This window comes from Octopus bimaculoides, chromosome 14 (assembly GCF_046866305.1).
Source record: "Octopus bimaculoides isolate indiv1 chromosome 14, ASM4686630v1, whole genome shotgun sequence".
In the NCBI taxonomy this organism is placed as follows: Eukaryota; Metazoa; Mollusca; class Cephalopoda; order Octopoda; family Octopodidae; genus Octopus; species Octopus bimaculoides.
This window is the reverse complement of record NC_142941.1, coordinates 47602445-47629166: the sequence shown is the minus strand read 5'-3', so window position 1 is coordinate 47629166 and position 26722 is coordinate 47602445. Positions and strand designations below refer to the sequence as shown.

Sequence of the window (26722 nt, the reverse complement as noted above, 5' to 3'; positions counted from 1 at the left end):
AATTAGGCAAACATTCTATACTAAATAATATTTATAACTATAAACAAATAATCTCACACACACACACAAACAGATATCCTGCATTAAATTAGCAACAAACACAGATACTGTTATGTTATCAGCAGATGAAATAGAAAACTGAAGTAGATAATATGTAGTTGATAATATGCTAACAAACAGCTGAAGGGAAGTTGAAAAAAAGGTAGAGCCAGCCTTGGAGCTTGTAAGGACCACAATAGTTTTTAAAGCTGTATTCAGAAGGTCAGCATCAGTTTAAAGCTGATTAAAACACAAGATAGAACAAAATGGTATTTATAAATAGTTCAGCTCAGCTAAACTTATCAGTTCATGACTAAGAGCTGAAAGCAAAAGGCTACCAACAGGCAGTCTTCGTATCAGTTTCAAAACTGCCGGATTCATTACATTTGTCAGAGGCTGCTTGGCAGAGAACATTTAGCTATGGATTGCAGCTAGTTTCATATTTATCTGAATGCTCTAGGCCCGCAATTAATATATAACAGCCTACTACATATTAAAACTTTCACAAGGAACAAATGTAAAAAAAACCCTGCCATAATACTTAGAATATGTGTAAAAATTAGACATAATTACACAAGAAATATTGAGTAATTCTACACTAAAGACACATAAGTATCCAAGTTCCCTACATTACAGTTATTATTCAATGAATGTTAAAGCCTAACAGAGGAAATATTTTGGAAAGGTTGGTAACAAACAGAAGAAAGTGCAAAAATTCCATCATAACCATTGATTAAGTTTTAGTTTTAATTTAACAAAGTTGTTTCTGTGAATGAATAATGATGGTTGAGAAGACAAGTGAAAGAGAAAAATATTTCAGCCAATGAGAAGGCTGTTAGCCGAAGGATTTAGTAAGCTAAATGTTCATTGGTTGTTTTAAACATTAGTCATGTTAACAATCATTGAATCACCATCAATAGTTTGAAGAATAGGATATTTGTTTAAACTACGAATCTATAACAAGTGGAAAAAAAAAAAAGACAACGAGAGGGGATAGTCATGTAGATAATTTATAAATTGGAATAAATTGGTGATATTTTTTGAAGTCTCAACATATCCCAATGAGCAGCTATGGTTGTCGATAGGTGCAAGAACCAATGCAGTTTTAGATTCTATCCCACAATGCAGCACCTTAGGCAAAAGTCTTCTATTACCACACTAAATTGACCAATGCCTTTTTGTGTAGATTTGGTGGACAGAAATTGTATGCAACTTGTGGTATAGAGATGTGTGTGTGTGTGAACATGCATTTGTTTCTCACTGGTTCAGAACCAGTGTTGGTTTGTTTATGCTCCTATTAGCAGTTCAGTAAAAAGAGGCCAATAAGTACTAGGGTCAATTTAAATGATTAAACCCTTTAAGGCAGTGCTCCAGTATGGACACAATGCAATGCCTGGCATTAGTAAAAGACCAGAAGAATAACAGAGAAACAAAAGAACATCAACCAATCTGAGACTGGTGTGATCCTTTGATACAAGATTGTGTCTTTTAAAAAGTGTTCATACATAGAATCATAGAATAGGATAAGACAGACATTAAGACTCTCTTTCATAATTTTATAGTTAAGAACATGTTCATATAACTACACCAAGGAATAAATGCATGGGTAGTTATTGGACCAAATTCTTCTAAATTCAATTCAAGCAACAGGAGAAACTCATGGTCACAAAAGAGCATTTTTTTTATTTAAAGCTAAAGTTATTAGAAATAAAAGGCAGTAGCACCTTCACTGGTTATATTATAAAAATAATATCAGCTTTATGAACAAATGTAATTTTCCAGTTGAAGGATATATATGTATCTCCAAAAAAGATTAACATCTTGAAAAGTAATTAAATGTGGGGGGGGGGGAGAATCAGGTGTATTCCATAAAATACTAAATGATACAGAAAATGTAAACTAAAAGGGAAAAAATCTGTACCGGGTCACAAAATAACTTTTCTCTGGAAACTATTAAATTAAGCAATAGAATAAATCTCTTGTCCTCCGAAAGAAAATATGTAAGTTATTTTGAAATAAGGACACCATTGTTGGCAAAAACAAATGAATAGCCTAAAAATTTGCTACTAAGTGAAAAATATTTTGGAAAATGGTTTAAAGCTATAAAAATAGTTTTGACTTTGAACCCAGAATAATAACATATGCAAGAGAAATCCGTAAAATTCCCTAATTAAATGGTAAAACATTTGATATTGAGTGAAGAATGTAAGCCAGCAACTCTTATATTCAACTTGGTCACTTCACTGACCAGTTTCAATTTACTGAATGATTAACCAATTTAGAAATATTCAAAATTCCTGTAAGTTATTGGTTACGCACTTGGTCACCTCAAAACCTCAAGCAAAAAAATTAAGAATTTCAATAGAAATGGTAAACAGGGAAAAGATCAATGCTAAAGCTCTCACAATTGTTATTCCTTCCCAAATTTTTTTTAATGGGAATATTTAGTGAAAATTCCATATTATTGATAACAATAGCTTAAATAGGAATAACTAATAAAATATCTCCGTTTTTTTTTACAGTAATAATCAGGACAAACTTTATAACAGAAAAGGTGCCTTCTGTATGAAGAATATATAGTTAAGTGCAGGCTACGATAATAGTGATATACTGAAATGTTATGATTTCTCTCCTTTGCCCATTTTACAAAAAAAAAAAAAAACAAGCTAATGATTTTTTTTTAATAGTTATGATGTTTTTATTATTATCAAATTTTTGGCTCACCACCTTAAGATATATGGGAAAATCCAATCTCATTCTCATTTGACTTTTCACTGAATTCTTTACACACAAAAAATATACATCACTTGCTTTGAACTCTAAGTAGCTGAGGAGGTTTGATAACACTGAAACAAGTCTGATGTAGTCAGCAGAGCTACCAAACATTCATAATCCTCTCTGCATATTTCCATTTAATTTTGGCTCATTTGAAATTCTGAAGTTCTTTCTCTTTGAGTAACTTTTAATTCATGCTAATGAGATCTTTTCTCACAAAGGGTTCGAACTTCAACTGATTATGCCAGTTCACCACATCAAGTATGATAAGTTGCACTTAACAGTTTCTGTGTTACGTATTTAACGGCAAAAGTTTTTCATCAAAATGCTTTTTTTCTCTATCTTCATAATGGATTACAACATTCACACAGGGAACAATCAAAACTTCTATAAAAAAAAAAACAACTTATTTCCAGTCTCTACTGGTTCAATAAAAACAAACAATAAAGTTTGAACAGTGAAATAAAATTGACAAAGCCACAAAACCTGGCTCTGCCACTAACAGTGGCAGAGACATGTCATTTATTTACTGACAAATAGTGGACTCGGGAATTTCTCAAAATACCAGCAAAGACAAACCTTTACACAATAAACAAAAAAGACAAAGAATACACTTTAAAAAGAGGTTTCTTTGTATACTACTCAAAGATATAAAACTAAACATTACCAAGTGACTATTCTGGATTTAATAAGAGGAGAGAAAATGAGGAAATAAACACAAATTTTTCAGAAAACAAAAGTTGCAAACATTTTAATGCAATTGACTAAGATATTCAATTAGAACGTAAATTAATTAATATAGCACTGAGGTGGAATTACCATTTGGTCTCCTAATCAAAGATAATGAAAACCAGGCAACAATATAAAGAAATACTAAACACAGAGCATTAAACACTAAAATGATTTAAAGAAAAATACAATATTTGGACGATCAAGGAAAATCTTTTTAAAGAGAACAGATTAGCAAGATAAGCTAAATTAATCCCTTACTGTTTAGACTGAGCTTGTTTATCCTTTATTTTGGATTATTTTCAGAAGAGTTAAGTATCATCACCAAACTGGTGGAAAGAGTAACAATTTCATTTAATTACAATCTGAAACTAAATTAGGTTTTTGATTATTTATTCCCAATATGTTATAAAAAAAAAAAAAGAAGACAAAAACACCATTGCAAATAGTAAATGTCCAATGTCCAACCCTTATTTCTCTCCACAAACACATTGCTGCTGCCCCTACCACCCCAACCAATAGATTTTAAAAAGATTAAAAATTTACATTTCATGGAATTCAGAGATGAAGAGATAAATATTCTTTCACACACACCCACACACCCAGAGTGTGGGTTAGGATACCATGTTGGTATGTGAAAAGCACCATCCAAATGTGGTTGATGCCAGTGCCACCTGACTGGCTCTTGTGCTGGTGACACGTAAAAAGCACCCACTACACTTTCAGAGTGGTTGCTGTTAGGAAAGGCATCCAGCTGTAGAAACCTTACCAGATCAGACTGGAGCCTGGTGCAGCCTGGTGCAGCCTCCTGGCATGGAAAACGGACGTTAGAATGATGATGATGAAGATGTCTCTGGACTGAGATGCCTGGCGTCTTGCTGTACTCAAGACCTATGCTCCACAGCAGAAGTGCTGAAGGCCACTCACCCTGGTGAAGAGGATTGGCCTGCAAAAGTCCTGTGCAGATGCCACAAAAGAAGCACTCATGTTGGTGCCAGGTGGAGGGAATTCCAGAGAGTGAATATCATAAGGGGAAGGATGGGATATACTGAGAAGGGGAGGGGGATGTTTGGAACATTGTGAGTGATGGGAGGAGGAGGAAAGATAAGTTAGGTTTTAGAGTCGCTGAGTAAAGATGGTGTGGAACCGGTCAGCTCTTAGGAACAGAGGGTATTATGGTGGCTTCAAAAATAGAGAAACTAGAAGCAGTAGCATATTTGTCAGTAAGAAAGAGTAGAACTGTGGAGTGACTTTCTGGCAGTCCATTGAACCACTCTTTATATGTAAGCTCATACCAGCTTCTTTTAGTTTAAACTCATTGCCAAATTGTATTGCCTTTCACTCAACAGCAACAGTACACAAAAGTTCCCATGGGTGACCACACCTCAACTCCTTTAGGATTCATTTAATGACTATCATTCATTGCTTAAACATGTCATATACAATAGTCATCCCATTAGCTGCTACTATTATTATAATTGAGCTATATATTCATTTGTTAATTAGATATGTGCTGTGTGTAAGTATATAGATACCACTACACTTCTTGTATGACCAAAGCTTGCACGAGGTACAACATATGGAGTTTCTATCAACACTCATCTTACATATCAAGCGGGGCCATCTCCCTAAAGGGACTTGGGATTTGTAATTCTTTTCCCTTTTTCTTATTTCTTACAAATACCTTTATTCAAAATTACCTTTAGATTATACATAATTATCTTAGCTAATCACTTTTACTGAGAAAATTACTCAAGGAATTACTTTTAGATTTTAATCTTATATATGATCTTATAGCATGAGAAGTAAAGTTTAAGATAATTATTTTCTCCAGTTAATTAACAAATGTAGATAAGACAAGTCACAAGTAAAACATTTCAACAATTTCTTCATTTTTCAATCTCACTATTTACTTTCCTCCAATAATTTGATGGTAGATCTGATCAAAGACTGAAACCTGCTAGAAACGGACAGAATTGAAGATCAGGTACTAATTCCCACTTTGCAACTGAAATTATTAACAGAGATTTTAATCTTTAGCATAAAATGCCTGGTTCTAATAGTCTCAGAAACCACTTTACAAAAGTAACTACTGTTGACCGTTCCAATCAGTATTTTATAGAAATTTTTCTTGGAAACTTGTTTTATTCTTCCTTCTTGCTTAATTGAAACAATCATCAAAGACTGTTTTGCATCCATTTTTGACAAATCTGAGAAACAACTGATTGTGCAAAAAGAACAAAATACAATAGACCTCAGTTATCTGAATGAGATGGGTGGGGAGTACCATTTTGTTTGGATAACTGATTGTTTGGGTAACAGATCTGATTGTGAACACAGGAAGCCATAATTGCAAAACCTTGTATTTTTGTTTGATAATGTTTGGAGAAGCAAGTTTTGACTTTAGATATCAAGTGTAAAGAGTGTGATGCATAATTAAAACATTAATTAGTTAGACAGGGGAAAAGGGTGGGGGAACATTGCTGTAGTTGATGTTATTTTGTCCCAAATCAGACCAGATTGAATATACTAACAATGAAACACCTACAAATGTTTTGTTTCAAATGTGTAATCCCATTTTATTTCTATGATTATAATTAGACAATTTGGGGTTTTTTTTAATACATGGGGAAATTTGCAGAGGTTGAAGATCAGTTGAGTCCAACCAATGAATGTGAGATATTAACCCTCACAAAAGGCAGAGCAAAAGTTAGCCAAACGGTTTGGCATTAAAAACAGACATGTGGAGCAAATGAATGGTGGGTGAAAAAGTGTTGCGTTGACAGTGGAAACTGGCTGTGGGGAGAGGATTTGTCAAGAAGACACCGCAAGGAGAATAGATTACAAAAGGTTTGGTCTGGTGCATAAAATGGCTGATATGATTGTGCAAAGCAAACTTATCTACTTCATGCTGTTATCTTGGAAAAAAAAATAGATATTTAAAAAAAAACTATGCCAAATGAATTATAAAAGTATTTTGTTTGGAATTCTTTGGCTTCACATTACAACATTTTCTTTCTGACAACTTTTAAAGCCTTCATTCTAAATTACTTTTCATTTTATCTCACCTGAATACATTTTTTTAAATAATAATGTTACACCTCTACAACTTTTTCTAAGTCTTAACTTTCTTCGTTGCAAATTTCCTGAATTACAGTAATTAGCCAATTAAATTTACTGAAAAGTACAAAGTCTTAAATTTTACTTTTCAATTAGATTGGGAGTTTTTGTTTTTTTTTTAATGTCACATTTCTTCAAACAGAAAAGCATACAGAGATACACACAGTGATACAGTCACACACATAGTGAGTAACACACAGTCACAACACACATACAGTTACATATAACCAGATACACACAATGTCCAACCACCACCACCATCACAACCATTTTTAATCCACTTGGTTGGAATGGTGAAACTTCAATCCAATTTAAATCTTCAAAATAAGGTAACAGGTACCTTTTTTAAAATTCAAATACTATAGCATCACATTCGTAGTTACTGTTACAACTCAACTGAAATTGGAGATTTTCAATGCATGACATGTTACTCTGACAGCTCTTTCAAATCAGTCACAATAAAAAATACAGGGAACATTAAAAACATAATCCTTTATGAAATATTTCAGTAATCTTTTATATTCTTAATCCAACATAACCTCAGCAACTTTGAAAACAGGGATTATTTCTCATATATATGCAGGAGTATTTTTCTTGTATATTTACATATATTACTGTTAGGTTGGTTTACAAAAGGACTTAGATTCACAAACTATAAATCATTAGAGTCAACAAGAATTTTTTTAAAAGAAATTTTGAAAAGAAATTTAAGAAAAGATTTTTGTCAGTGTGGAGAAATGTAAGAGGGGGAGAGAGATAAGTGAACAAATAGAAATTTCATTGTGTTCTCCAAGTTTCTGTTATCTAAAGCCAAATCAATTTTTTAAATGCCTGCAATAAAATGGGATTAGTTCTAAGGAACAGGTGAAATCATTTAGAATTGGTGTAAAATATATAAATTTACAAAACTGATATAATAATAAATGTCCAGTTATATATATATATATATATATATAGCTGGTCAGACCTGTGTAGCAACTGTTGGGACAGACCAAGGTGGATTTCATTATCATAATTTTTTTTCTTTTTTGAAAAATGAAAATATTTCAAAGGAGCGGTTTTTATTTATTTCTTATTCTCAGAATTAAGTGTCAAATACAATAACAAAATAAATAAATAAATGGGTGAAATGTTAGCATAAACAAATCAAGCTGGAAGAAAAGCTAGACGTAACGATTAATAGAGAAACCTTGACAATGGCCATGTGACTCAATGGAAATGGATTGGTAGGTTCAAGTCAAATTTATCTGACTTGGTATTTTCCTTCAACATTAAATACCCCAGACTAGCTCAGCCTCCAGTTAAAGAAAAATTTAAAACTATTTCATAAAAATCACAAGAAATTGTTCTATTTCTTGGCTCTAAATGTAAAACTGCAGACTGTTGGGTGTGACACAACTGTGTCTACAACTTGGTTAGAATCCAGTTAAATGTGCAGCTTGCACCGACAAGAGTAAAACTGAATAAATTATGAAATAATATAGAAAAATAAGCTAACTAAATCACCTTACCTATTAACGACAGCAACCGTGCACTTCCACAAATGACTCGTATAAGAAGAAGAAAGCTTTTCAAAAGAGAAAAAACCCTGTCTTTTCTTTCTGTCTCCTTTAATCTGTCGCTCACAGGACACTTGTAGAGCCGGGTTAGCTTCTCTCTGTCTATAGTTTCACTTGCTTCTCCCTCTCAACCCACCCTTCTTCATTTGTTATAGTAGTAATAGCACAAACAGCACAGCAGCAAACAACAACGTAGCTCTATTGTCAAAGCTAAGATTTGAATAGATTTACTCACTCCACATTCACACTGTTCTCAACTCACATCACGTACTGACATTTAGCTAATTCACAACTTAGAACCAACACTGGCCCCCAAAATAATAAAATATATTCTCCACAGCAAATTTAATTATGAAGTACATTTAAAGTAGATTAGAAGATGTCAAATTAAAATAACACAAAAAATTAAGAGGATCGGAGAAATCAATTAAACTGGTATGCTAATGCTGCTACTACATGTAGCCAGTGTTACTCATCAATGGTCTAGTGTTAATGTGACCTAATAAGGCCTGACTCCAATCTTATAAAAAGCCCTTTCACTATGGTAGTATGTGTAGTCTGTTCACATACCTCAAAGACAATTTCATGACAATGACAGTGTGTTACTCAAAGCAAATACTTCCAATGACTGATCTAAGTACTTACAGTAAGGAATTTTGTCCCCATACCCACAAAAAAAAAAAAAAAACCCTCCCTTGAAATAAACTAAGGAGAATCTACTAATAAATTAACAAGTCATCATTACAATATCAAATGTAGTACTTCATTCATGAGAGTGGCTTTAGCAGTGGCTATATTAAGCGAAAAAATTAACAAGATGATGACAGACTGTATGAAAAAAAATGTCTTATTCTGTCATGGGGCAAAGAAAATTTTCTAGAAATGAAACAAAAACAAATGGAAACCATTTTCTTGGGGATGATCTCTCTTTAATACAAAAAGATTAATGTTAAAATTTACTGATAATTGCCATTTACTTTCTTCAAATAAACACACCTGACACAATCTGTGGAGTGGGGGGGGGGCCAACAATATCAGCAACCCTTATTATCTTGTACATGAATAATGGAGGTCATATCTTAAAGCAAGGACCAATGCATCTGATTATAGAACTCACAGTCATGAGTTCAAATCAAACTAGGGATTGATTATGACTCATGTTAACCAGAGTAGATTATGATAATGCCAGTAATTATAGGTGCAGCTTAATTAAAACCACAAACCATAGTAATTTATCATACTTTTCAGTGGTTTCTGTCATGCTGGAACATTAGTTTTATTCTAATGACACAAATACTTGTTGCAGTCACACATTATACTGATATATTTATGAAACTGCTATATTGACACTCTAACATAGGAGGAGACACCGGTTTGCACTGATAAACATAATTAGGCATGCACAGACAGACACACATACCCCAGTGACAGCAGAGGCTACTTAGAACTAATGGTCCATCAACCTGAAGTTGGTAAGGAAAGGTGGTTAGAGGCTATGAGGCCACTATCCCTGAACTGTAAGGTTGGGAACACTGTCCCCTGGCATACACCTTACTTTTCTATCAGTTACATGCACATCACAGTTATACACACACAAACACCATACTTATATGGAGATATATATATATATATATATATATACCTGATGTGTGGTACAACCATGCACCTGTTTAGGCAATGTTGATTTGATAGAGGGAGTGAGATAATATACGGCACATACATTTGATCACTATAAATAAATCATTTGTGCTGGTCATTTAGCAAAAACTGGACACTCATCTGTCATCTATGATGGGAGAGTCCATCATATATATCATCATCATCATTTAATGTCCATTGTCGGGTCTTCAAGCATGACATAATACCAAAGGTCTTGGTGATTGCCTCTGCGAGGCCCAATGCTCAAAAGGAACTCAGCTTTATATATACATAAACTTACATAAACTTAATGTAAACAGCAGTTTGCAATGTGTCACCAAAAAGGGGAATTATAATTGTCACTAAATGTGCCTAGGGTGTTAGAAACACCTATATTACTAAAAATAAGAGCTAAAATGCTTTAATACTGATGTCAGCATTAAGAATTCTTGATCAGCAGTTTTTGGCTGATTAAGGTCCCTGTTAGTGTATGTGTTTACATACATACATATATATATATACATATATATATATATATACATATATATATATATATATATACACATACATACATACATATATATATATATATATACATACATACATACATACATATATATTATATTATATATATACACACACACACATCACAATCATTATTTTATGTCTGCTTTGCATTCTGAGTGGTTTGAGAGGATTTGACAAATGAGAGGACTACATCTCCAATATCACTGTTTTGACACAGTTTCTACAGCTGGATCCCCTTCCTAACAGCAAAAGCACTTTCAAGAGTGCAAAGCATTAAGGGAGTCTTATAATTTGCAAGATTTAAGGAAGAGAGAGAGTATGTGTGTAATGATTGTAGGCAAGATACTGAGAAAGGAAAAGATTTCTAGTGGGCGAGAGTAACAGAGCCAAGGCTATTGAGGATGGGAGTATGAAAGGGATGTGATAGAAAGGGGAACAGAGTCGTAAGGGTGATGAGGTGTATAAGGGGGAACCAGTGCTCCCCAAAATCATAAGAGCATGTGTAAAAGAAAAGTGTGAGAAGGGAATATGAAAAAGAAAAAAAAAATGAGAGTGGTGAAGACAATGGATGTGGACTGAAGAAGAGAACAGTGTTGAGGTGAGAGAAAACTCTACGGAGAGGACAATGAGACAAAAAAAGAGGTGGAAGGTGGAGAATACATAGAAATGAGGATTGGAATAGGATTATAGAGAAAGCATTTCAATGAGGAAGGCTGTGGAGAGATGGTGATGACAGAGAGGTAAAGGTGAAGTAGTTTATGAATGCAGCAAGAGCATCCCAACCAACAGTACTTTCTTCATTAACATTCTTTTTGTCACACTTGAATAAGAAAATGGATTTTTCTTCAGTACTGTTACATTGTTAATTGGTGCTGTCACCTTTGTAAGGCTCAGTATTTTGAGATTGGGTCTTACCACTTCACCCCACGTCTTTCTACGTCATCATCTTCCACTGACACCATCTGCTTTGAGCTGTTGGCACTTCCATATACAGCTGTCAGCATCTATGCATGTCACATGCCCATAGCAATAGTCTTCTCTTTTGCAAACTACACAAGATTCTTCTATAAACAGTTTCTCTCTCTCTCTCTCTCAGATCATTTCATTGATACACTCGGAGATTTCACACCCAGTGAAGCCTTTTGGCTAGCAAGCTTAGTAGCCACCTGAATACTTTCCTTGGCTACTCTGCTTTCAGAGTAGCCTCTCTCTTGCTGCCAATTAGGTCGCTCAGGTAACTAAAACTCTTCACTACATCCAGAGAGCCATCTGTGCAACTGAGCAAATCAATTTCTCAGGTTCACAGTATTTTTCTATACACCCAGTACATATGAAGCCTAGTCCATCCATGGGATTCTAGTCACTCCTTTTCTACATACTGTGCATGACCAATTCCCCAATAGTATCAGAATTCTGTCTTATCTACTCATCATATCTTTAATCTTATTTAAGTTTACTTTAACCCTTTCGTTACCATATTTCTGTTGAGATGCTCTGTGTTTCTTTCAATTAATTTTAAATATAACAAAGAATTTAGTAAAATAACTTTGTTGTCATTAAGTTAGTGTCAGGAACATAAACTGTGACTAAGGTGTGGTGGGAGATTTTAACTCACAACTTTTGAAAACAAGACATTTGTACTCCAGAGCGAGAGGCAGTTCCAGGCTGGTTGGTATCAAAAGGGTTAAGGCCCTTCAGATCCCAGGTTTTACTTCCATATCTGGAATTTCTTCTTTAAACCTAAAACAATTTACCTTTTAAATTGTTTCACATTTAAATTTTTGTGTGTGTATGTGTGTGTACACACACACACAATTCTTACTTTGAAATGACCTCACTTGATACTGCAGATCATATGCAACAAGAAGGTTGTGAAACTTTTAACATTCAGGGACCATTTAGTTAGGTTTAGTTTTAACATTCAGGGACCATTTAGTTAGGTTTGTCCTGCTCCTACTTGATGAAAGACTAAATTTCAACATCCAGGAGAGTACCTGGAAGCCACTGCTAAGATATGTATAAATATATTCATGCTCTTTCAAATGGCACTGGTTAAAAAAACAAAAAGCCATTTCAACTGACTCAAAATGGATTCTTATATATTCTTCAAAAACTTCAAAAACGCTGCAATCACCACACCAGTTGTGTTGTCACTAAAATCAAAGTGGTTAATATTGTAAAGGATGAAATAAAGACAAGAATGAAATTCAAAACTGATTCCAGCAGGATTTTTGGAGAGACAAAACTCAATGCTATAAGGTAGCAAATGCCACACACCACACACACACACACACACCTCTTGAATGATATAATAATGACCATTTCCAGAAAATGGGAATGGTTTTTGTATAAAAGTCATAATGATGCAGTTTGATTTAACTGTTAGAATGTTACTGGTAATTTAACACCCCAAAAATGAAAGTCAACTTGGGGTATGGTGTGAATTAACAAGGCACTGATGAAGCTTCTAATGTGAATCAAAATGTTGCCAGTCATCCAGTCTGGCTTCATTTTGATAATCCTAATATTGGCTCACAGTAACATTAAAAACGTTTACATATTTAAGTATCTAAAATAGATATAAAAATATCTAATACCAGATCTATTTGCCAACAATAATTGATATAGGGTAACATTTATTCCTCCTACTGTAGATCCATCATCACCATCATTTAACGTCTGCCCTCCATGCTGGCATGGGTTGGACAGTTTAACAGGAACTGGCCAGGCAGGAGCCTGTGCCATGCTTCTGTGTCTGTTTTGGCATGGGTTTTTTTACAGCTGGATGCCCTTCCTAACCCTAACCCTAACCCCAACGAGTGGACTGAATGCTTTTTGCATGAAACCAGCACGGGCAAGGTCGGTTTTGGCAGGGTTTTTACAACTGGATGTCCTTCCAAATGCCAACCACTTGACAGTGTGGACTGGATGCTTTTTACATGGCACCAGCACGGGCTGAGTCACCAAGTAACTTGCAAGACAAAGATCCTTTGAGAGGGGAGGGGGGCATTGGAGGAGGAGGAGGTGATCTTGTGTCGGATGATGAAAAGTTAGAGTGTGACAGAGAGACAGAAACAGGTGTCTTGCTGTAGAGGAGGTACACTGAAAAAGTTTTAAAAAATTAAAAGTTGTGATATCTAGAGTATTATGTGGATGGAAACGAGAACATATAAATGAAGAAAAATGGCTTTAAGTGGGAAAGAAAATGGGTTAGAGACTCAACTTGTTGGCTGGGAGGTTCACTTCTGTCCTATCACACACACACACACACAATTCTGTGTTGAAAGGATTAATAAAGGACATATGTAATTACATAGCAGAAAGGTCAGCAAGCAAGTTGCTAAACTTAAACTAAGCCTGACATCTGATAAGATATAATATAGTTATATTTACTATACAACAGTACATTTATCTCTCTAGTAAGCAAACAATAACTTCTTTTACAAATCTTGTTAGATAAGAGAAAGAAAATTGTACATGTACACACACACGGCTGATAAATTCAAACAATGTGTCTGAAACAAATTTTGCATAAAATAAAGCTTGGTAGACCTAACCAAAATACCCTGCTTTTGTTGGGCTTTTTTTTTTTTTTAGTAGATATTCTTTAGGTCAAACACAGACTTTTGAATGACTCAAAAGTGTTGGTTGAAGCTGATGAATGTTCAGGGTGACCAGAGAAAAAGTAGGAAAAAATTGTCAACTCATCCAGGAGGGTTGTCGCTAAACAATCAGCAGCAGGACCAGATTGCAATGAAATGTATGCACATAATTTTTCTTTTTTAAATGCATCAGACATTATTTTATGGATTTGAACTCAGAATGTAATAATGATTCCCAACATAGGCACAATGTTGAGATGTCACCCACCCTGTCCAATTCCCAGTCCACTCCACTATATACACCACCCTGTAACTTGGGTGTATAGCCTCTGTTTAGAACTCCATGTTAATCTTTGTATATCCAAACTCCAATTGAGTATTAAACATAATTTGTTCTCCAATTTCCTTTTGGTTTTATATTCCTTTGAATAATTTAGAGTTGCATATCTGAGAGTAGAACAAGTAACATAAATTACATAATCGTTACATGTGTTTCACCTGTAAAGATTATGATACGTGTGTGTGTGTGTGTGTGTGTGTGGTGTGTGCTCATCATTTAACATCTGTTTTCTACATTGGCATGACATGATTTCTACAGCTGGATGCCATTCCTAACGTGTGTATTGGGCACTTGTTTTTCATGTCACCAGCATTAATGAGGCCACCAAGTAATTTGCAAGACAAGGAAAAGGAAAAGGGACAAAGCTCCAAAGGGTGTGTGAGTATTTTTTGAGATAGGGATGAGGTGGCTTTTTATGCCAGAGGTTCAGAGGCTAAAGTATGACAAAGAGACAAGCATAGGTATCTTTCTATAGAGGAGATACATGGCAACCCTACATTATATAAGGGATGGGTGGAAATAGTTGGAAAGAAGATGGAGATGGTAGTGACCAGATGCCAAGAGCAGCATCTCAAGAGACAAAAATGTGAGTGTAAGAAAGGATACAGATTTTATCACAGAACACTCAATTTACTAAATACTCATATGATAAATTTTATAATTTGTTCCTGAACAGTCCAGGGAAATACCATTATCCCCAGTATATAAATTTATGACCCCTTGGTTTTAAACTAATTTGGTAAGTTCCAACCCATCAAACTCTCAGCCCTTGAGTTACTCTGTAACTTCTGCCAATTATTAAATAATAAAAAAATAAAAATAAAAAAAAACGTCTTGAGTCTCTTTTTCCTGTTTGCATCACTAAACCTGTTTGATAAATTCAGATTAAGTTTAAAAACTATTTCATATTTTTAGAGAGGTCTTGTGATCAGTGCTTAAATAGTTTTATATCCTCAAACTGCATTTTGATCCAATATGTATTCTCAAAACAGAAGCATTCATAATATTTGGCAGCCAGGAAAGCCTGCAATACTTTTTAATTCATAGTTCGCTGTATAGAAACAAATGTTTCCCACACTTTGTTATGACATCAGTTTAACTCAAAATTTTCTGAACAGTCAGTTTTAATTCTGTAGCATTAAAATATCTTCTCCCACCCACAGATAAATATTTAAGTGATATGACATTTTTTATACAATTTAAAATTACAGTATCTTCTCTTTAATAGGACATGTTGACTTGGAGAATATTTGACATTTATATTTGTTAACAGGTCTAAAAGGTTACCATCATTAGACAGACAAGCTCACAACAGACTAAGTAAAGTTTTCTATAAGAAAGACTAACAATCAAAACATGATCATCTTGCTTTGAATGTAGAATAAAGAAGATTCAACCCACCCCCACCCCCAAAGATCAGAATCTTTGGGTTTTTATTCTTCAAAGTCAAATTTCAGTTCTCAATATCTAGCAATGCTTTCCTAACTCCATTTCATTTAGGCATCTTGTATTATAGGATAAGCTTTTGGTTATAAGCGTTTAGTGGAGCAATAAATTTCATTTTAGCAACATTCAGTACCAAATCTTATCTAGAAAGATTTCTTCCCTTTTTTCTAAAAAAATAGAAAATGTTGTTATTGGGTGCAGGCATGTCTGTGTGGTTAAGAAGTTTGCTTTGCAACCTTGTGATTCTGGGTTCAAGTCCCACTGCATGGCCCCTTGAGCAAGTGTTTACTATAATAGTCCTGAGCCAATCAGTACCTTGTGATGAATTTCATATACAGAAGATGAGTGGAAGCCCATCATGTGTATGTGTGTGTTACCCCCACTGCTTGACAACCAATGTTGGTTTGTTTATGTTCCTGTAACTCGACGAAAGAAACCAATAGACTACCAGACTTTAAAAAGTTAGTACTGGTGTCCCAATATGGCTGCAGTGCAATGAGTGGAATAAGATTAAAAAAAATATGTATACTGTGAAAACAAAAGCATAAATTAGTAGCCAGTAACAGTCAGTTTAACATTTCTACAGCCTCTAACCGTTACATCAGTCATTCAGAGTCTATATATGAATCTACTCTGTTTAATATTCTTTAACTTAAATTCTCATGAACCAATGGTACAGTTTCCAAAGAATTTAGCAATTTAGAAATATTGGATGTCCATGATATGTCTACTTTGTAGCCTTACACTTTAAAAATAATTCTGCAGTGGTAAAAATTTATCTTTTTAACACTTATCGCTTGATGTAAATTCTAATCCATATCTAGTGTAACCTCATGTAAGCAACATTCACAGCAAAAGAGAAAATTGCAAGCAGGTTTTAGACTTAACAATGAAAAAAGTTCAAATTCCTCTTATTTTAAACTGTTTCATAAAAAAAGACAAAAAAAAAAAATCAAGAATATGCAGAAATAAGCCTATATAATGAGAAATAAAGAACATTGGACAAGTTTTGGTGTTTTGTATTTTTGTTTTACAGGCAGATATATGAAGCATCAATCACACCAGTGTACTCAACTGAATATAAAAGTAAAATTACACAAACAAGATAAATATTTGTTTAGTTAATTACAACAGTTATTTAGCAATGTACTTTTAATCACCACTCCTATCTTAAGACACTGTAATAAAGTTTATAAAAAGAAGACAGAATCAAAACAGTCTATAATCACTACTGAAGACTCAAGTTAATTTGTTTCGTCTTGTTTTGACAGATATTTCCTTCCCGAATTAAATCCACAATTGACATTTTAGAGAACAGAAATTACTTATTTACATAAACACTCACCAAAACTTAAGCTTCTATAAACAAGTAATTCTAAGTTTTAACTAGATTAAAAAGTAAACAGTTTGCTTTCTCAAAAATATATATTCTTTTTTTTTTTTTTTGATAGAGTAAAAGAAACATTTTAAAAATAAATCTCAGAATCTTTGAAGAATTCAAGAAAATATGAACAGAAATCTTAGAAAATTTTAGTAGTTCAACACAATTCATGTTGGTACCAGTTGTAATCTGATAATTGAATTTATCAACATCAGATGAGTTAAATTGGTCTTAAGTTCACCATTGAAACTAATTGGTTAAATAAATGTCTTTTCAATAATCTTAAGCTAATCTTGTAATAACTTAGATTAAGATGGTGGGTAATGGTTCAATTTCAGGGATTACCAGTAAACCAACACTTGTTAAACTTTGGTTGTAATGGAAGGATATACTCTGTTGAACTTGCGTATTTCTAGCAAGAACTATAATAATACTGTCTACATGCCAGTTGCCACCAAGTATAAAAAACAAAAATAAATTTTAAAAATAATTTTGGGGGAGGGGGCTAATCGATTAGGTCAATCCCAGTATGCAACTGGTATTTAATTTATCAACCCTGGAAGGATGAAAGGCAAAGTCGACCTCGGCAGAATTTGAACTCAGAACGTAAAGACAGACGAAATGCCACTAAGCATTTCGCCTGGCATGCTTTTTGCTAGCTTGATGCCTTGCATAAACTAAATAATGGAAGAATTTTCACAGAATTTTATTTCTCCAAGTAAATATGCTCAGAAAAGGCATTTTAAAAATGGGCTTTTCACCAAGCATATCATTTTTAAACTTCAACAGTGCAAAGCAACAACTTTATACATACATTAGATGTATAAACACATGAATATATATTTCAATATTTTTAGGTTACGTTCATTCCAAAGTGTAATTAATCTCTATTAAGTAGCAAATGGAAAAAGCAACAAGCCCTCTTGAAGGAATATTATCTACCAGCTTGAAACTGTTGACTGACTATAAATGTGTGGGAATTTAAAGTGAAACACAGATTGAGAAGAAAGCAGGTGGCAGCCAATTACCATGTAGTTTCAGCGAAATGAGGTTAAGAGCATAGCAAGTAAAAATTCATATTTACACACATTAGATGTGTGTGTCTGTGTGTGTGTGTGTAAATATACACATACACAAGCAGAAGTAAATATCCATACACATATATGAAGAAAGATATGAAGACAAACCCTTCCTTGAGTATTCAGCACCTAATCAACTTGCAGGAGAATCATGGTAAGACAGGGCATGGCATGGGCATTCTCAAATATTTACTCATAATTATGCCTTTGATAAAGTTCAATAAAAATATATTAAATACCAAAGGAGATAAATTCTTGACTTATTAAAATTATCTTTCTTCAAGAGAGAACTAAAAAAAAAAGCCCTGTGGGAATTCAAAAACAACCACAAATAAGATGGTAAGAGAATCTCAAGAATGACATATTCTCCAAGCTTAGCAAAGTTATTAATGAAAAATGGGTCTTGTCATCCAGAGATAAAAGAAGAAATGTATCTACCTCAACAAGCATCATCAGCACAGCAGTTACCTACCTTGATTCCAGCAGAAAACAAGACTTAGACATATATAAAAACAGTGCTAAAACCTGTTTCTTCCCGCCCGAAAAAAATTTTGGTTCATGTGACCAAACCGCCCGTAATCACCTATTCATATTTAAATGAGAATATCCGAGCAAATCTCGTTAGTACATTCGTGAAAACACTTGATTATTTGTGTAAACAGTTCTGATTGGAAATCTCCCGTATGACATGTACGCATGCTCAGTGACTTGCTTTAACTTCCGCAGACGCAAATACTGCTGTATATGCAGCCACTATAGAGGGAAGAATGTAGACGGCAAAGTTATTTCACTATATAAATATCCTGCAAACGTAGCTATTCGTCGTATTTGGCTTCAGAGATGGAGACTTGTGAGGAAAGAGTTTGTTTACACTGCAAATAGCCAAATGTGTTCCCAGCATTTCGTCAATTTTAATGGACCCTCGAAAGATCACCCCTTGCCATCCGTTTTTCCAAACAAAGTATTTAAAATATCAGTAAGTGCATGATCATATACGCAGTTAGTAGATGAGTGAAATGTCTCTTTGATTTTTCTCCTCATTAACAGATTAGAACATGTTAAAATTCAAGAGAAACAAATTCGAGTGGTGTACGTTGGGCTAAACACGAATGTTTAATCTAACAATTGTTGTGTTGATGTACAGGTATTTTTAATAAAGAATTTTGCATTCAAATAATAAATACATTGAAATTGTTGTTAATGTTCTGAATGAATGTGGGAATTTCGAGTAAGCCTAGCTATGATATTTTTCTTTATATATATATATTTATTAATAAGGGTAGAAATTGATATTAATCAATTAGAACCAGTGGTCTAGCATATTAAAAAAATCCGAAGATTAAAATTATATTACATACAAAAATAAGAGGAATGACCAGCAAAAGTGGACTCCTATATGCCGATTCGGCATCTATTTCTAGCATATAGGAGTCCACTTTTGCTGGTCATTCCTCTTATTTTTGTGTGTATATATATATATATATATATATATATATATGTGTGTGTGTGTGTGTGTTTGATTAAATAATAAATTTACAGCATTGAATCTAATATTCCTCTAATTATTAGACTTTATAGTGTGACTGTCCCTACCTCTTCTCACCTCATCATGCTCATGGCCAAATCAGTGAATGGTTGCTGAAAACTATGCCCACGTAAAACCGTATTTAATTTACTTGCAGAATACTTCAGACTTATCGTCCGATGAATTTACTTTGTTGACATTCTTCATCGACAGAATTTTTATACCTTTCAGTCAAGTCCGCCTTTCTTCCAGTAACATACTGTCCATATAATCTTAAATATTTCTTTAACTCAAGCACAGTAAGTCCTTCGATAGCTGAATCATCGAGCTGCTTTATATCCATGATAAGACGTAAAACAATAGCATGGATAGTCTGCGGAAGTTTAATTGTCTACATGGAGCGCCGCCTAGCCAAGGGAGATAACCTACTTATAGGAAAGCCCTAGTTTTGTACGACGATCGACGTGTTTTTTTTAATTTTGTGAGATTTTTTTCCAAATTTGTTCCTGTTGTGTTTTCAAATTTTGTAATCCTGACAAAAAAAAATGGATACGAATTTTATTCTGTCAAGCAGCGAGTCAGAATTCGAACGATTTTCCGTTGAAGACCTTGATAAATCTAACTCTGTAATCGAAAAAAAAAAAAAAAAAGCACGTGGTATTTGATAATGAATCTGAGGTTTCATTTTCCGAAAATGAAAGCAGTGAATCCGAGAGCTCCGATGATAGCGATAAAGAGAATGAATTAGTACCTGAATGGAGTGAAAATTTAAAAACTCCTTCTTTCAGTGATTTTTCTGAAGAAACTGGACCAAGTCACAGTCTTACCCAGCAGAGTAAAGCTTTAGACTATTTCTTTTTGCTTTTTCCGATGTGCCTATTTGAATTGATTACGGCGGAAACAAACCGTTACGCTAAATGTAAACAAAGCGTAAAAAAGGATAGTTTGAGGTTTCCCATAAACTTGAATGAAATTAAAGCATATTTTGCCATAAATATTATCATGGGCATTAGAAAGTTACCTAGAATAACAAATTACTGGAGTAGTGATGAACCCTTTGGAGACGAATATGTCTCGAGTATAATGACGAGGATACGGTTTTTTAAATTGACTCAATATCTACATGTAAGAGACACGAGCAATACACCAGTACGTGGAAAACCAGACTTTGATCCCTTATTTAAAATAAGACCCCTCATTGACTGTGTTCAAAACACATATAAAACAGTTTATAGATGAGGATATGGTGGGCTATAAAGGCCGAGTGCGTTTTCGACATTATATGCCAGGAAAGCCCACAAAATGGGGGATCAAAGTTTGGAAGATTTGTGAATCAAATACTGGGTACTGCTCTGGATTTTAATTTTATACTGGCAAAAGGGACAGTAATGTGCACAACTCTTCTATAATAATATTTTGTTGTATACCCAATTGAATATTAGCTAATAACCCATTTTCTATAGCGATGTTTGAACAAAAATTTTAATAATTTTATATTTTGTTGAATTTACCTGTAATTAGAGTCACTTTGTGACAAAAATTTTGGTATAGAATTGGTTGAGAACCTTTCGTTAAATTATCTTCCAAAAATCACATTAATATGTTGATAAATAAAAAAGTTAGAGTTGTTTAATGAAACCAGACTAAATTTATGATTATGTTAGAAATTAATTGAAACACATAAGGGGTGTATTTTGGTTAGAAATATGGTAACGAAAGGGTTAATACAGAAGAAAAAAATTGAACCATCGCCTGCAGGACTGAGATATGTCTTCCTTCTGTAAGCCAAACCTGTGCCAACCACTACACCAAAGCAACATCACAATCCTCAACTGCCTAAATTATTACATTGAAATTAAGTAGCCAGAATGACAGACTAGAGACCTGCCAATGGGGATCATAGGCTACATCATATCAAAGATATGTGTGTGTGTGTGCATACACACACACACCCACACACTATTTCGGTTCAGTCCCACTGCAAAATGCCTTGGGAAAGTATCTTCCATCACAGACGCAGCCTGATCAAAGACTTGAGTGGATTTGGCAGATGGAAACTGAAAGAAACCCAGTGTGTGCGTGTGAGCCCACGCGCCTGTATGTTCGGGGTTCTTTGAGTGGACATCACATGACAGATGTAAATGGTTGTCATTCCTTTCCAGTATTCTGCAAAAATATGTCTATCCTGGGGAAATATTACTTTGCTTGGAGTTGGCAACAGGAAAGGGCATCTGGCTGCAGAAAATGTCTAACCATGCAAGCATGGAAAAGTGGATGTTGAACAAAAGCAATGATTTCCAGGGCCCAGGAAGGGAAATCTGACTCCATTTTTTTTTATTACAACTCACATATAAGAGCTCTGTAGTTTCTATAGGAAGTTATTCATAATGGGTCCCTGAAAGGGACAAAAGCACTAAATAAGTAGTTTTTATCCAAATCCAGAGTACATTATATATATATTTATTAATCCACTCTGCCAAATGGTTGGTGTTAGGAAGGGCATCCAGCCGTAAAAATCCTGCCAAAACAGTCACAGATGTCCAGTGCAGGCTTCGGCCTGGCGAGCTCCTGTCAAACCGTCCCACCCATGCCAGCAGGGAAGGCGGACATTAAACGATGATGGCACACACACAAACACAGACAAACTCCAAAACTAACATGGGCCAACAAATGGAGAAAAAAAAATTACCAACAAAAAGTAGATTATATTACTGCAAGTCATTTGTATTGCTGACACAAGGGAGACATTTATAAACACAACTTTCAAAAATGAACATTAATTTAAAAAAAAGAAAATATTAAATTTCTAAAACAAAATAATTTAACAGATTTAATAAAACTATTTCAAATGAATACACATTAAAAAATAAAAACAAAATTTAAGAATGTTCTCTGAAATGGACTCTGAAAATGTTACCATTCCATTTAGGAATGATTAATATAAAATATATTTCAACAGAAACACACACACACACACACATGTATATATATATAGAGAGAGAGGATCAGATGAAGCATTTGAAGGAAAAGGTTGAACAAAGAATGAAATGGAAATGAGACAAAGTGGGTCTCCTAACAACAAGTAAAGAGCAGATTGTTTGAGAGAGTGGAATGCATTGAGCCACACCCCAACAACTATTTCACTGTTAATGTTGTTGCCAAAGACTAATGAAGACATAAAATATTCCTCAATAATAAAATCTAAAATGAAAAAGAAATAAATATGAAGGGAACTGTGATGGAGATCCAATTTCGGAACAAAACCGCTCAAGATTTGGGCCAGAAACATATATATAAGACAAATGAAACAGTGTTCTTACTAGAAAGCTATCCCAAATATGCTGAAATGGTGGGGGGGGGGGGGGGACGATGGGTGTTTATGTTCATATGTATTATTTAATTAGCAAAGCCTGGTTTTCTCTGGCCAAAGATTATAGACCAAACTGTGCAAACTAGAAAATGAGGGAAAAAAAGCTAATCGCAGAAGGACAAGTAATTTTTCACTGCAACAAAGTGAATGTGAGAGAGAGAGAAAGGGAGAGGAGACCAAGTAAAAATGCTACAGTTTCATGACATTCCACTATGAGCTCTCAACCTCAACACCATCCTTCTTCCATACATATTCTAATATTGGTATTGTCCTTAATGATTGTTACTAAGTCGAAAATCCACAACTGTTGGATACTCTCCCTCTCTCTCATATATATATATATATATATATATATATCATCATCATCATCGTTTAACGTCTGCTTTCCATGCTAGCATGGGTTGGACGATTTGACTGAGGACTGGTGAAACCGGATGGCAACACCAGGCTCCAATCTATTTTGGCAGAGTTTCTACAGCTGGATGCCTTTCCTATATATGACCCGATTCACAGAAAATTGGCACAAAAGACACGCTTGTTTGACATTGAGTCACTCACAGGTAACACATGATATCAGGGCATGGACACACACAAAAAATGGGCTTCTTTCAGTTTCTGACTACCATACCAACTCAAGGATTTAGTCCTTCAAAGGCTGTAGTAGAAGACGACACTTGCCCAAGGTGCCATGCAGTGGGATTGAACTAGAAACAACACAGCAAACTTCTCAACCACACAGCCATGCTTGTATGTGCAAACATACATTCACACGTTTGGACCCCAGTATATGTGAGCAGTGGGTCCCAATAAAAAACGATTTGGACAATGTGACCAATTCAACTCCTGCCAGCATCAGAAAATGGGCTTCATTCCATTTCTGTCAATTGAATCCACTCGCAAGGCTTTGGTCAACTTCTTGGGACTACAATGGAAGATACTAGCCTAAGGTAGCACACATCTATGTACATTTACACCCACACACACTGTCAAAAACGTGTGCATGTATTTGCATATATGCACACCACTAAATATCAAAGAAAGAAAAATTTTAATACGCAATGATGCAGTTGATTCTATGAAATGCTTAGGTTTAAATTTTTTCAACTATTTCCGTGAGTTCCACGGCAGCTGAAAGAAGTGATAAAGCCATACTAGAGTGATGAAATTGTGGATTTATCAAAATCAACATAAAAGTATATAAAAGAGTGAACCATGTTCATTTGATGCTTACCTAGAAAATCTTTAGAGAAATCTGAAATAGCAAGAGAAAAACAGCAACTTACTAAACAACCCAAGTTGTATAAACATTGATATATAGATAAGGGTATATTATTTGTACAGGTATTTCATAAAATCATTTGTATACAAGAAAAATAATACATTTAACTACAATAATAAATTCTGCATTTGGTCCTACCCAAACACAATGTGGAAATAATAAGTGTTTGATTTCTGATTTTGACCTGCAAATTCCAAACTTGCTATTTTTAGCTAAAACCTCTAAAATTAGAACTAAGATAGGGTAAAGTTGATATTGTGCACTACTCCAAGATTGCAACGAGTCAGAAAGCATTCTTTGAGGCAGATTCTCTACAGCTAGATGCCGTCTGGTTTCCAACCCTCCACCTGTTTTGAAACAAGACGTACTCCCAAAGATTGGAAACAAACAACACTGCTACTATGAAGGTGGTGATGCTGCTATCAAGACAAGGAGACACAAACACAAATAGATGTCATTCAGTTTCCACCCACCAAGTCCACTCATAAGGCATTGGTTAGGGTTAGGGAAGCAAACTTTTTATGTAGACAACCATGTCTACACCTATATGACATACATATATAGCCATACAGGTGCAGACATGACTATGTGGTACCTTGGACAAATGTCTTCTGCTCTTGACTAATTAAAGCCTTGAGAGTGGATTTGATAGGCGGAAACTGAAAGAAGCTGTCATATATGTGTGTGTGTGTGAATATATATATATATGTAGTCCTCAGTCAAATCGTCCAACCCGTGCTAGCATGGAAAGCGGACGTTAAACGATGATGATGATGTATGTGTATGTATAAGTATATACATATATGTGTGTGTGTATGTATCAGTATATACATATATGTGTGTGTGTATATATATATATATAAGTATATACATACATGTATGTGTATATATAAGTATATACATATATGTGTGTATATATAAGTATACACATAAATAATAATATATCTCATCTCAGCATTTAGAATCTGCTTTCCATACTGATAGGGGTTGGACACTTTGATAGGAGCCAGTAAAGCTGGAGAGTTGCATCAAGTTCCATTGTTGGCTTTGACAAGGTTTCTACAGCTGGATCTGCCCTTCCTAATGCCAACCACTTTACAAACTGTGGACTAGATGCTTTTTATGTGGTACCAGCGCAAGGTTGTTCTTTTTTTTTACACATACACACAGTTTATATATATATTAAATTAATAAAGTTAATGTCTTTTCAGAGTGACCAACTGTTTCACATCCACGAAGGCTGTAGCTTCGTGGACGACTCACCAAACTCTAGTCCAAAGACAAATTTAACTCTTTACTTCTGAGAGACAGAAATCTGTTCTGGTCAATTGATTGTCAAAGAATCAATATTCCAGCGTTAGTGAGGATATGTTATCTCCCCTAGACCAGCTAGAGAAGGTAACAAAAGATTTGATAAGGACTCATCCGGTCTTAGTCAGTGAAAGGGGAAATCCTATGCTTGCAGCAGGCAGTGCTTGAAATGGATGCATGGTGTGAAGGTTTCTCGGCATGTATTCAGTGAGCCAGGTTTTAAGATGTTTATGTATACCCTAGTTCACTTGGCTACGCAAAGCTTGCAGCGTATTGCTCCTGTTGATGTACAATCTTGGCTTTTCTAAGATCTTCCATTTGATATTGTATAGAGACCCTTCATCTTTGAGGAGCCACACATTGCTGGCCAGGGATGTGACACATCTCCTTTCCAGGACCCTGAAGGAGGACGTGTGGTTGTACAGGTGTCACTTGAACGCCATCCCAGCTGACCAGGTATGTCTGGTTTCTAGGCTTGGGTGTTGGCTGCATTCACATTACTAGTGTATCTTCAGTTGGCTCTGGACCTGGGGATGCTGTTGTTGCCACCAGTGATGTTGGAGCTGCCATTAGTGCTGTGGTTGTTGTCCCCAGCCAGAGAGTTGGCACTATGTGGGTGCCGTCGTTGGTAATGTTGGGTGTAGGGCCAGTAGCCTCGCTGGTGCTGCTGGCGTTGGTAAGGTCAGCTTCTCTGGCCATAGTGCATTGGTACCCACAGCGCTAACCTTACAGCCAGGAATGACCACCACAATGATGACAACAACCACAGTGGTGCTGCCAGAGCCACACATCGTAATGATAACAGCACTGATGGCAGCCCCCAACATCACTGGTGGTGCCAACCAAAGATACACCAGTAAACGCCCAAGCCTGGAAATATATCAGGTCAGCTGGGATGGTGTTCAAGCACTCCAGCCAGGACAGCATTCAAGCCCACAGTCCTCCTTCAGGGTCCCAGAAAGACGATTCATCACATCCCTGGCCAGCCATGTGTGGCACCT

The 26722-nt window shown here is 35.0% G+C and overlaps 1 protein-coding gene across 36 annotated transcripts in view; it reads right to left on the bottom strand.

Moving 5' to 3' along the window:
• LOC106880490 (protein hu-li tai shao) overlaps positions 1-26722 on the bottom strand; it is a 139480-nt gene that overhangs the window by 104593 nt on the left and 8165 nt on the right. For 19 of the 36 annotated variants that reach the window (XM_014930438.3, XM_089362818.1, XM_089362819.1 and 16 more), the window contains exon 2: positions 24363-24383. The exons of 9 other annotated variants lie outside the window; for them this stretch is intronic. The gene's annotated coding sequence lies outside the window, so the exon portion shown is untranslated. Of the gene's footprint in view, positions 1-8174; positions 8552-24362; positions 24384-26722 lie in introns of those variants that run through there. 8 more of the 36 variants (XM_014930439.3, XM_089362825.1, XM_089362834.1 and 5 more) reach the window with 4 other exon arrangements.